General features: G+C 47.0%; 1 protein-coding gene across 3 annotated transcripts in view; it reads left to right on the top strand.

Moving 5' to 3' along the window:
* Positions 1 to 12,546, top strand: part of LOC118175763 — a 55,857-nt gene that overhangs the window by 19,130 nt on the left and 24,181 nt on the right. The window lies entirely within an intron of this gene.

Below are 12,546 nucleotides of genomic sequence, written 5' to 3'. Positions count from 1 at the left end.
TTTTTTTTTTTTTTTTTTTTTTTTTTTTTTTTTTTTTTTTTTTTTTAATTTGAGCTTTAAGATGTTGCATGTCAGCTCATTACTGTAGTTAATATCAATAGACTGGAAATCTTAATTCTGCTTCTATTTTTTTTTTTTTTTTTTTTTTCTTCTTCTTCTTTTTATATTCCTTTAGCTTAAGCTAAGCTCTTCAGGAGCTTGAGATTATTGTTTCTTTGTCAGAGCTGTAGAAAGGCTTTTGTGTCTGACTGCTTGTCCATTTTCTCAGCTGAGTACAATATTCCTCCCTTGACTCTTTGATGTCCTGAGACTGTCTCTTGCCACAACAAAGCTATTAGACTTTTGACTTAAATGGATCTTTCCTTTGGTAACTTAATGCTGCCCTCTGAAAAATGAGTCCTACGCTTGCAAGCCACTTTAAAGCATCTCAATGGTCTACATGGAAGAGGGTCAGAGGTCTAATTAACAAATCTTATTCCTGACATCAGTAAACAAGAATAAGTTATTTGGGAGCACAGTAAATACTGTGGAAACACTTGAGAACTAGAGGTGCTTGGGTTATAGTTGGGTTAGCTGTAGCAAACAGTTATCTGGGTAGAATTTTGTATGAGAGATAAAATGATTGTTTGACAGAGCAGCAGTCTTAAAATCTAAGAAATTCTTAGTGCTGGGAGCAGGATCTCAGCTGCTACAAATCTAAATTGCTGAGACCAGCAAGATCTTCCTCAAAACCATGTACGTGAGATAAATGCTGGCTGCAGCTTCTGGTGAAGTCACAGAAAGCAAAACTTACAAGGTGTGAAGTCCTGAATTACACTCCGGGTTTCTGGAACCCCCCATTTTGGCTAATTTTGGGGTAGTTCATAACCCCCAAGGTTCTCAGGCTGGGGGATTCTCACGTGGCCCTGGGGCCCTGTCGCTGTGGCCGCAGGGAGGATATGAGCACGGCCGTGATGGACGCTTCCTGCCTGTGAGGACGGCTCCATCTGCAACAGTCAGAATCCAAGATTTAAGGTCAGGCAAGATGAATCGTTTTTGGAGCCTGGCAGGTTTCCAAGCCCCCCCCCCATCCTGGATATTACCCCCTCATAAAGACCACTGTGGTATGTTGGGTCCTTCGGTTGGAACAGTATTTTCCTAGCAAATGACTCCATGGTGCACCTGGGATGCAGTGATTTATGAGACAGATTTGCATGAAGGATAAATGCTGCGTGTATAAGGGGAAGTCGTACACACTGCGAGCTGGAAGGGGCTGCAGAGGAGAGGAGAGGGGAGGTGGTGAAATCCTGCTCGAGCCATCCGGCCATCGCCGATGGGCCGAGTGTTTAGTCAGGTGCAGCCCAGCTCTTGTGTGTAACCCTCGTGTTATCTTACCTTAAATAAAAACTTTACCGGGACGTGTCAGAAAGAAAGGCCTTGGCTCAGGCACCATGAAAGGGATGTTTATTTAAGTAATTACCAATGAGGCAGTGGGTGCTTCCTGAGAATTAATGACTGGTCGGCTTGATGGCCTTTGCGCGGTCCTCAGGAAATGTCCCAGGCTGCGGGTCTGATGGTCTGTATGAAAGCACACATGCACGGAGGGGTGTGATGTGGGGGTGACACCCATTTGGAGGGGTGTGATGTGGGGGTGACACCTGTTTGGTGGGGTGTGATGTGGGGGTGACACCCGTTCTGGTGACTCTGGGGAGGGCGACTCAGACGAACAGAGCAGAGATTCTTGCACAGCCTCAGGGGAATTCCCTGGCTCATTTAGTTGCAGTGAGTTTGAGCTTACTTCCCGAAAGGTCTTTGGAAAACTCTGCTTTAATATCCTCTGCCCTGGTCAGAGGGAGGTAGCCTGGGTTCCCCCCCAGCCCTGAACTCCAGGGGACCCGCACTCAGGCGGAGGATTTGGCTTGGTTGTTTTGAGACTGATCTTGTTTGGTTTCCACAGCTCGTTGCTGCTCATCTCGTTTTCTCACAGAGGTTGCTTGATTTTGTTCCTTTTCCTTTCTCAGTCCTATGTGAAAAACCACTGAGCTTCCTAGCACTGTAATTGCCATCATTAATAATAATGCCTTTAAATTATCCTATTCAGCTTTTGTAAAATGTTTTCCTGACTGTCGTCTTCTTTGCCAATTGCTTTCCTTCAGTGTCCCGAGGAAACTTGCATTTTCTAGAAGCTGTGCCAGGGAAGGACAGAGGAGCTGGCTCTGATATTTATACATTTTTGCTAAGCAACCTTTTCTAGTTGGTGGAGTTGAGATACAATTTTGATGGGCTTTCTTGAACCCAGAATGTGGAGACAAAAGCCCCAAAATACCATTATCACACCAGGGAGTAAATGCCTAGCCTGAGAAGGAGATTGGAGCCAGCTCCTGCTGAGGGGGGTGCAGGTTGGGCCCCACCAGAAAGCCTCTGTTCCCCCCCCAAGACCAGCAAAGCGAGGTGTGACGATCAGGTGGTGGCATTTTGTTTTTAATGTGGAGATGTGGCTCGTGAACAACTGATTAGTTGTGTCCAGGGAATCCCAATTAGGCCTATTAGCTCCTCTGAGGTGATCTGGGGGTAGTCAGGAATAATCCAGGCCCTTCCTTCTCTCACAGAACCAGAGGGGTTGTTTCAGCATTGTACCCTTGTTTAAGGTCCTTGGCCGTGTGTCCTCAGCAGTGTCACTCAAGGACACTAACACTATTTAGAAGTCCACCCCAGAGTAGTTTGACAAAACCCGTGATTTCTGGAAAGCCAAGGGCACCCGGCTTGGGCACCTGAGTTCCCCACGAGTCCCAGGGGAGGTGGCACACAGCGAGGCAGGTGGGACACGTGTGGGCAGGCTCTGCTGGTGGAGCACAGCTTTTGTTTCACCGGGAGGTGACAGAAACCAAGGCATTTCTGTGGCACTTGGATCATTTTCTGATGAACTGTAATGAAATCTTCCAACTAGCTCTAAGCTTTGCTTTCACCTGGACCTTTTCTTCTCTGCCTGCCCTTCGCTTTGCCTGGCCAGCAGCCTGCAGGGTGATGTGCGGTGGAGGAGAGGAATTGTTGGTGATCGGGGTGCCCTAAATGCTAACAGCAGATGCCATGAAGGACTGTTCCTTTCCACTTGAAATGCCTGTTGCGTTTGCCAGGCAGCCAACACTGTAAATTCATTCTGACTATTTAAAAAGACCTTTTAAAGCTTTTGAATGGTTCCTGGCTCATTCTGTAGCAATAAAACCATAGTGCCTGAGAGCCAGACGTTCAGGACCTTACCAAGTAGCTAAACACAAGATGCTTGGAAGCATTATCGAATGCTTAGGAACAAGATAATTATACCGGCCCTTACACCACTGCGTGCATGCTCATAATCACTGTCCTGGGATCCGTCTAGTGACATTTTGGGTTACTATGAGGCAAAGAAATAGGGTAGGGATTGGCAAAATAGGAATCCCACCTGCTGTGGGGTGGTGGAACTATTGTGTGAAGAAAATGGGCAAAGGCAGCAAATGGGGTGGGGGGATTTCCTTCTGATCCTGCTGCACAGAGCTTGGAGATCAAACTGCCTGCCCAGCCTGGATCTGCAAGGACAGATTTCATCTCTCAGAGGAGACCACTCTCCTGAAGGGGACAGCACACAGCTAGCTGTTTTCTCTCCTGCTCTGGTTAGGATGGGACCAGGGCTTGCTTCCTTCTCTTCCTGCAGCAGTTATTCAGGTCTGCAGGTGTCAAGCTCCCCTGCTAGCAGAACACAGCTTTTCAGAAGGGACAGTACTGTATGTGCACCACATGTGCTATACCGATAATGTTTCCTCTAGGCACGCTTGAAACCAACTAGGAGGCCCTGAAGAAAGCAGAGCCAGCAGCTTTAGTCAGAGACTGGAATCAGTATAGGCTCCCAGTCTGCAACATGGTTCTGCCTCTTGAGTCCCATCGTGATGGGAGCCCTGGGGACAGGCTGGTGGCCACAGAGGACATGCAAGTGCCTTGCTAGAAGGTGATTTCCCTCCGAGTGACTGAGCACATGGTGTGCATGCATGCCACGGTACCCAGTTTGCCAGATGGCTCTCTGGCACCTGATCAGGGCTTTTCCATGCAGCAGGGAAGAATTCAGCTGAGAAGGCTGATATGTGGTCTGTGAAGATTTGTCTGGTACCATTTTGGTCTTCTGGGAATGAGGAGCTTCGTTGCGGATCAACTGTGTGACGTTTTACTGGCACAAGTCAGCATAACTCTACCAAAGTTAATGGAGTTGTGCTGATTTACACCAGCTGAATTTTTACCATCAAAAATCATTCATTTTCTCTGTCTCTTCTCCATTTTCCCCTCTCCTTGGATTAGAAATGAAGTCTATAAAGATAATATGGTCCCTGCAGCAGCATAACTTCCACAGAGTGTTTGCTTGAAGAGGTTAAAAGCCCTGTAAACTGCTTTACATTCTCTAATAATAGAATGCAGATGCAAAGGGGAAGGATTTGATGGTCAATTAATGCAGAAACTATCCAGTGCTTTGCATAGATCCTACTCCCTGGCTTTGAAATACAATGCCCAATTAAAACCTTACCCAGAACTATACCGAGATTAAAAAAGTAATAATAATCTGCAGCACTCTAGGTAGCATGCTGCAGTTTTCAGGGTGCCTCTGAGCTGTTTCTCATAAACTCCTGGATAAGATTTGTCTGGGTGTTTCCAATTGCAATTGCTCCTGGAGAAAAGCCGTGAAGTAGCAGTCAGCTGGCGAAGCTGGAGAGAGAGAGTTATTTTGCAGAGGAAAAGAGGAGGGGGTAAGAAAGTGTTGACAATCCCTTGTGCATTCTTCTGAAAGGAAAAGAAAATGATAGTTACTGTAAATGTTCTGCCCTTTGGCTGGGTTATTCGGAGGCCTTGCTGCTGTGCTGGGCAAGGCAGTGCCCACAGAGTGGTTCTGGGGATGGATGGGCTGACACAGCCTCAGCATATTCCATTAAGCTATTTTGCAGTTGGGTTCGGTATCACTTGCTCCAGCTGCTATGGGCGGATGGTATTGATGACCTGTCAGGACGTCTCTGCATGCGATGGTGGCTCCAGAGAAACCGTGCAGTTTATGAGCAGACCTTATTTTGGTCTGCTGTAGTGTGGATGGGATCTGGATTTAACAGTCCGGAAGGTGGAATGAAAGCCCTCCTCTTTCAGTTGTCTGCACCACAAGTAGGAGCTGAAAGGGGAGAAGGCAGTGGGCAGCAAGGAGCCCTGGCAGTAATTAATCAAGGTAACAGCCAACTCCTTCTCGGCTCTAGAGCCTACTCATTGGCAGAGGACACCAATGTCTAAATATATCGCCTTCTTTTAAAGGCTGTAGTAACTTACTTGCCCTACAGAGCAACAGGAAGGTAGAGAAGCAGGGCTCTGTGCATCACTGAGCTACTTGAAGACACTTTGGTCAGGACTGAGCCTACGAACATGGGCTGCCTTCACCAAAGCCACCTTCCCCCAGACTGATAGGTTGTCTGGACCACGTCTATTTCTTGGGCAGCTCTCAATGGCTAATTGTTCTCCTCTGCATGAATCAGACAGAAGGAACGGGGATCACATTGCTTATCTGAGCCACCAGACATTCTGGTAGCTCATACAGCTGTTTGAGTACTGACCGCACAGGTCAGACTATCACTTCCAGGAAAATTAATGTATTTAATAGTACAGATCCAATGAAGGCCAGTTCTTTTCTCATCAGGGTCTCCTCTGATGTGCACAGAACAAGCTGACAATGGAGCAAAGCCAGGGGCTCGGGCAGGGATACGTGGTGGTGGCTTCCCCTGGGCCAGAGCAGGAGGCATGGCAAGTCCATCTGCGAGGCAGGAAAATCCTGATGGCAGCCCAGAATGTCTTGTTATTCTCTCTTTCTGCCTTGTTCTCATTTTCATGGTTTCTAAAAAAGACTGGAATATACAAAGATATAAAAAATATATGTCCAAAACAACTAATAGAAAGAATAAATCTATCAGGGATTACCAAGAGACCATTGGGGATGGGCTGGTCTTCAAATCCAGCTTAGGCTGAAGGATTCGATGTGTTTCTATCTGACCTCATGCACCTTCTCCTGGCCCTGGATTTAGTCCCAGCTGTGTAAAATCTCAACACAGATTGCCAAGGTCAAGGGGAATTGCCCGAGTTTGGGAAACTAAAACTAAATGAGTGGAGCATGATATGAAAGCATAATGGGGCCGAATTTTTTTATTGCAGGAAGGCCTCTCGACACCATTCTGACAGCATAAAGGGTCATTTACATCTATTTTAAGCAACGTGAAAGCTTGATCCTCATTTACACATGCTGAAAAGAAAATATAATATGTACCAAGACTAAGCCCCTTCCTACTGCCAAAGTGATGGAAAGAGACTTTAGTGTAAATAAGGTTCAGGCCTGTTTTCAGTTTCAGCGCCACGAACGTGCCGGCGCAGACGCAGGAAAGATGCCAAACGTATTTATTTTGGCTCGGCTGGGTGTTTCTTCAGTTTTCTGTCTGTGGAGGAAAGCAAATGCGCACATTTTGGCTCTGCCTTCCACGAGAGCCACTAGAAGTGTCACTTCCCCTCCTCCCAGGTGGGGACAGAGGACGCTGTCCCCAGGGCTGCGGCACACTCGGTGCTCTTGTTGGGCAGCACCTGGGGCACTGGTGCCTGTGAATGGGCACCTTTGTGGCGAGGGTTGTGAGCTCTCTGCTTCCAGCTGCTCCCGAGGACCCCGCAGCAACTTTAAACCAAGCAGAAACCAAGGATGCACAAGCTGACAAACTTGGTTTGTGTCAAGGAAAGAAAAGCAGCTCGCTGCCGGCTGCCGGAAATGGGCTCCAGACCTTCTCCCGAGGTGGAGGAGACACGGAGTAACTGCTCAAAGATGTGAGTAGTTTCTTAAACAGGATGATGATGACAATTACGGGCTGATAGGGGCTCAGTATTTACATCTCCTTAACTAGTCAGACTTTCAACCCAATCAGAGCCCCGGAGAGCATTGCTCTTCCCCGCAAACATTGAAGGAGACTGTGATTTATCATGGGGCACCGGGGCAAGTGGCTGATACTCCACAGAGGTTCAATAATACAGACCATCTGCACGCAGATTGTGGTGCCGCCTCTCCCCGTCCTTTTTTTCTCTTCACGTAGAACAGGGGCAGCCCAGATCTGAAGGGAGGTGCAATTTTAAGCGGGGCTGACGTGCCTCTGTGCCAGTGTGGGACGGATTAGAATTAGTTTCTGCTAATTTGCACCACATGGAGCTTTCAGTTTGAATTCTGTCTCCTGAATTAACAGGCAGACCACCCTCTCAGTATCCTGCCTGCTGTATTTCCCATTGTGAAGGAAGAATTTCTCATCCATCCCACTTTTCCTGTGGTTCAGTCAGTGTCGCACTCGCTGCTCGAAGGGAAGGGGCAGCCTTCAGCCTGAGCCCATCCTAACCTGGGGGCAGCTGTTCTGGAAAACAGTGAACCTGAAGTCTAGGAGAAGGAAGGATGAACACACCAGTGATTATTACCTCCTGATCTTCTTTTATGCCTGTCTGACTTACAAATTGTTCCTATTTAGGAGGCAGTTCTCAGCTGTCTTGCTGCTCTTCTTAACAAAGAAGCCAAAATAAGCCTTGCAAAAAAAAGATCCAGGGTCTCTGATTTCTTGCAAGTGCTCATGAAACCAACTGTTTTTGTAGAGTGGAACAAAAAAAAATGCAGAAGTTCCTTTGGAAGTCCTTGTTCTACTAATGAAAACCACAGCTTCTCCTGATGGACCAGGCCAGGGTGCAGCACAGGCCTTTAGTTAATTTGGCTGCGGGTGTTGCACGTACACTGCAGGAACACCAGATCACCATAGTGAGAAGTGGGAAATACCTGCTCACCCATGAACTGATGGGGCCCATCTGCCCCCCATGTAAAGGGCCACACACCACATTTTGTAGGGCTTCACTCAGTCCAAAGAAAATGCTCTGAGACAGTTCTTTCAGGCATCTGTTCAACCAGGCTTGCAGACAGCCGATTCTCCCTAAAGTTTGGCCTCTGCTCCCCTTCTCAGGCTCATCCAGCCAATTTATTCTTCCCTGTGTCACCTGCTGAAATTTTCCATTGACCTTAACAAGGAAGGGCAAGCTGCCGGGCTGGACTTGGCTGGATCTGGTTTGATTTTGCTGTTGCATATTGACATCCTGTGAGTCTTTGCATGGGTTGATTCAGTCTCTTTGTGGTTAGGTTCTGACCTGAAAAAAGCTATTGATGTAATAACAATCCCTCATATATGATTCATGTCCAGAAGAGCCGGGATAATTCTAGCTGGGGAAACATCTATGCCCTAGCTACGTATTTTCTCAACCAGGGCCTGGACATTTTGGGTGGCTTCTGAATCAGAAAGATGCTGTTTCCTTGCACTATAGATTCCAGATAACTTGTACTGAGATCATGGAGCATTTCTAGGAGCTATTTAGATTTTCAGGAGCCCCAAACCTCAGATAAAGCAGCTCTAGAACAAAGACTTGATGACCTTAATACAAGGCAGAACAAGGTTGAATGTCAAGCAGTGCCAGACACTTTGAGGCCAGGAAGTTGGGTGTTGGTGTGAACCTTAAGTATTTCCATTTAGGGCTGAATTTTTCTCTGAGCCTCTCTACTATGTGTAAATCTGGAGCACCTTCACTGGATGTGACTGAATAAACTCCAATGAATAAAGCTAAAGTTACTTTTACAGGATTTCATGTTTGCCTGAGAAACAGTAACATTTCTTTCTATTTCAGCTTTCAGAAGGCTTAATATTTCATCTTTGCTTTTTAAGATTTTTGTTGCATTTTGATCCCAACCTTGGTGTAAGAGCTAACTTTGTGCGCCTGTGTTCTGACTATAATGAATGGTGTTTTGTTCATTAAGTGTAGTGAGGTGTTTGCAGGCAAGGACTGGGAGGAGGAGGAGGAGGAGGAGGAACAGAGTTTCTCTGTTTGGACTGTTCTAAGCTGGTGTGTTGCAAAGTCCTTCCTGGTTATGGTCTACATGAAATCCTACCGATGCATCTGCAAGGGTTTTATAAAAATTATACACAAATTTATTACATCTTTTCAGCCAAGAAAGACTATCTCTAACATTTTAAGTCAAAAGGTTTCATTTTGTCATTTCCAAGCTGGCACACTTCTCTTGGTTATTTCAAAACAGGTGTCTTAGAAATTTACCTACATTAATTTCTCAAAAGCCTTTTTCATGGCCCTAAAATGAAACTAGACAAATCTGGTGAAATACTTTCCTCGATATCTAAGCAACTATAAAACTTGTTTTTATTTCACGCAGGGTGAATTGATCCCTGTGTCTTTTTGCGAGGGCAACCTGAAATTATTCATCAGAGAAGCAAAGAAATCATTTATTCACCCAGTTCTGGGACTTACCTCTTTCCCAGGGCCCAACGGTTAGCCAGTCTAGCCTTCAGCTCCTTTACCTCCATTTGCCCTTCCTGCTAATTTTTATTACATAACCTTAAAGTCAGTAAAACAGACTTTCTCAAAGAGAGAATATCTGAGCCTGGGTGTTTATTGCTCGTTCATGATGACTGGCAGCAGGCATTCCTGTACGATGGGTCCAGCACAGAGGTGTCTTGGCAGATGACCATTTCCCCTGTGGTTTTCCCTCTCGCTTGCCTGCTGGAAGCATGATTAAAACACACCTCTCACACGTACTTTGTCCTATATGGTATGCAGGAGTTGGGATTGCTCCTTTGAAAGAGAAGAACAGAGTCACCTGCAGAGCACCCATCTGTAGGACGGGGTGTGTGCTCGAGGGCTCTGAGCATGGTGGTGTTGGACAAAGGCATGGGGGGAGCTGACCCTGGCAGACTGGCACTGGGGCGAGCTCTCGCTGGAACATGCATGGAACATGCAGAAGGCTTGGAAAAATGGTGCTACACTTGGACGTCCTGTTCTTCCCAGACTTCTTCTAAGGAGCAGCTTGGGATGTGTTGTGTTCTCAGGGGGACTGCTTGGCTGATACGGTCCTACCCTAGCTCCAGTCTATCACCTGGCCTAATTCTGAGTTTTCTTGCTGAGCGTGGCTGGACAGTAGCAGCACATGGTAGCACATAAGGAACCTGGGTCCTGTGGCTTTGTACTGCCACAGACTGTCTGCTTAAACTCACTCTGCCTTCCTTCTCCATCTCTAGCTGGGCAGCATAACATTTCTTTTGTTTGTTTTTTTAGAGCACAAACAACTCATGCAAGCTGGAAAGCCTTTACCAATAATTCCCAAATACGGAGATGTGTGCCTGCAGTGTGGCACTTTGTAGAACAGCATCCACTCTGGATTTAAAGGTTTCAGATGGTGGAGAATCCATCACAGCCCGGGGTGAGTAATTCCAATGGCTCATTACTCTTTCAATTACAAACTGGCACCTTCCTTGCAGTTTGAATTTGTCTAATTTTGGCTTCCAGCCATTGGAGCTTGATATGCTGTTGCTATTGTCTGTTAGATTAAAAAGAGTTCTGCTGTAGGGACCGCCTCTTTAGTAGGTGTTCTTTATTGGTAATAAGTTACTTCTTCCTCTTCTATAAGCTAAATTATTAAGCACCTTAAGTGTCTCCGTGTGAGCAGCCCCCTTCTACTCCACAGCCCTCAAACTGTAATTGCAGTTCCCTTCTTAATTCCTACTCGAGTACCATTCAGTCCCCTGATAGGCACATTGTGCCATCTGAGACACTTGTGTGGAACTGGCAGACCTGCTGCCACATCTGCAGTGGCACTGGGTGCAGGTGCCTGCATTTAGACACCCGGATCAAGTGCTTGAACTCCAGAAGGGTGCGACATCCATCTTGCCTAACTTGAGCCATCTATAGGTTTAGCAGTAGACCAAACTTAACACTTGGTCTCCAGAGTGCATTTTGCTTAGGCAAGGTGTTTCCGTGGTTTTTTGGTGACAAAGTCAGCACTCACGGAGCTGCAATTGCCCGGGGGGACCTCTGGAAGCAGTGCTCCTCTTCTGCCGCCTGTCAGCTGTGGAGCCCCTGGTATGGCTGTGAGGTCCTACTGGAGGGCAGCCGGGAAAGCTGACATCTTCCAAAGGAGACTGTCCCGTCTGCCATCCATTTTACTTCTGTGTGTATGGGCAAAGGTGCCACGCTCATCATGTGGACCCATGTCCTGCTGGCCAGGTAAATCTAGCAGGGATAGGTTGTTGATGATGATTGTTACAGCCTCAAAGACAGAGTGTGGTGTCACCTTCTGTTGTTTGGTCCTGGGCATCTGAGAAAGTGCCCCAGTCCTTGTGTTGTGATGTAGACATTGGCAAGGAATTCTCAAGGAGAGCCATTGTCCTTGGTCTCCTCTGGCCACGTGTCTGCCCAAGGGAAAGCTGAAGAACGACGCCAGCACACGCATGGCTCTTCAGAGCTGTGACTGGGGACGGGCTCTGTTTTACTGATGGTTTAGAGCTGTTTGACAGTATCCTGGCTTTTCTTAGTGTAATTTGGGTTTATATACAGTGACTGATCATGTGCCAGGAGTTTTATTATGGACAACAAATCTCATTCAATCAACAGCAGAGACCAAACAACCATTGTTTAAGCTCACTACTTAGGACGACGCTGGATGACTCCAGGCACACCAGATGGGACCTACCACCCTCACGCTGCTCTCTCCGAGTAATCAGCAAGTGGATGGGCTGCAGATTTCCTTGGGAACTGTGCTGGGTAGGAGCTGGTTTCAGGCCCAGCTAGAGAGCCCTGCTGTTTGCTACAGGATGCTGACTTGGGAGGTCTCTGGTGCAGTCTCTGGTGAGTTGGTCAAAGTGGGACTTCGTATTGAGTCTTTGCCACCAGGCAGCTGTCGGAGAGCAGCAGCTAAGCAGAGCAACTTGGTATTTCATGAGACCATATTTTTTTTGCTGTGCCAAAGGTGTTTGCAATTGATCCAGCTGTAGAGAGGTGGTTAGCCCTTTGGGGCCAGTGAATCAAAGGCTCTAGATCTCTCCCTCATGTGCTGTTGATAAACTAGTCTGTCTTCGCTACCTTAGCCCGAGGCTCAGAAGGGCGTTTTGGAGGTACGCGACTTGCAAACTCTCATTTCATGGAGAGCTCTGTGGAGCACATTTAGTGAACGCATGACTGAGACACAGACGGCCCAGTTGTAGCAGGGTGAAACACGGGTTCATTGCTCAGGTAAGAAGGAAGTGTGTCAGAGTGCTGTGAGAGTCTGAGAGAACAAGCACGAGTGTGTATAACCCATGGTGTGAAACCAGTGCTATAAATAACGGGCTGATGGAAACCAGATCTGTTCGGCGTATGCTTCCCATTTCTCCTCCAAAGCAAGAAAGTTGTTTGCAGTGAAACGCTCATACATGGCCACAGAGGCTTTGGCCTCTGTTCCTTCCCTCAAGGCATGTGCTGGTCCTTCAGAGACCTTTAAAAGGAGGTTCTGGGTGTGACCTGGGAAAGGAATGTGCAGATCTCAGGAAAGATTTCCTATTGACCACTGCATGTGAGGGTAAGGCAGCATCATTCAGTTCATAACAGAAATTATTTTTTCTCACTTGTTCCTTTGTTTACAAAAGAAAAATGTTGGGGGGCAAAGTAACTTGTCTGAGTGCAGAAGATGCTGTAAAC

Source organism: Oxyura jamaicensis, chromosome 18 (genome assembly GCF_011077185.1).
Source record: "Oxyura jamaicensis isolate SHBP4307 breed ruddy duck chromosome 18, BPBGC_Ojam_1.0, whole genome shotgun sequence".
Classification (NCBI taxonomy): Eukaryota; Metazoa; Chordata; class Aves; order Anseriformes; family Anatidae; genus Oxyura; species Oxyura jamaicensis.
The sequence above is the reverse complement of the archived record's forward strand: the minus strand, read 5'-3'. Positions and strand labels throughout refer to the sequence as shown.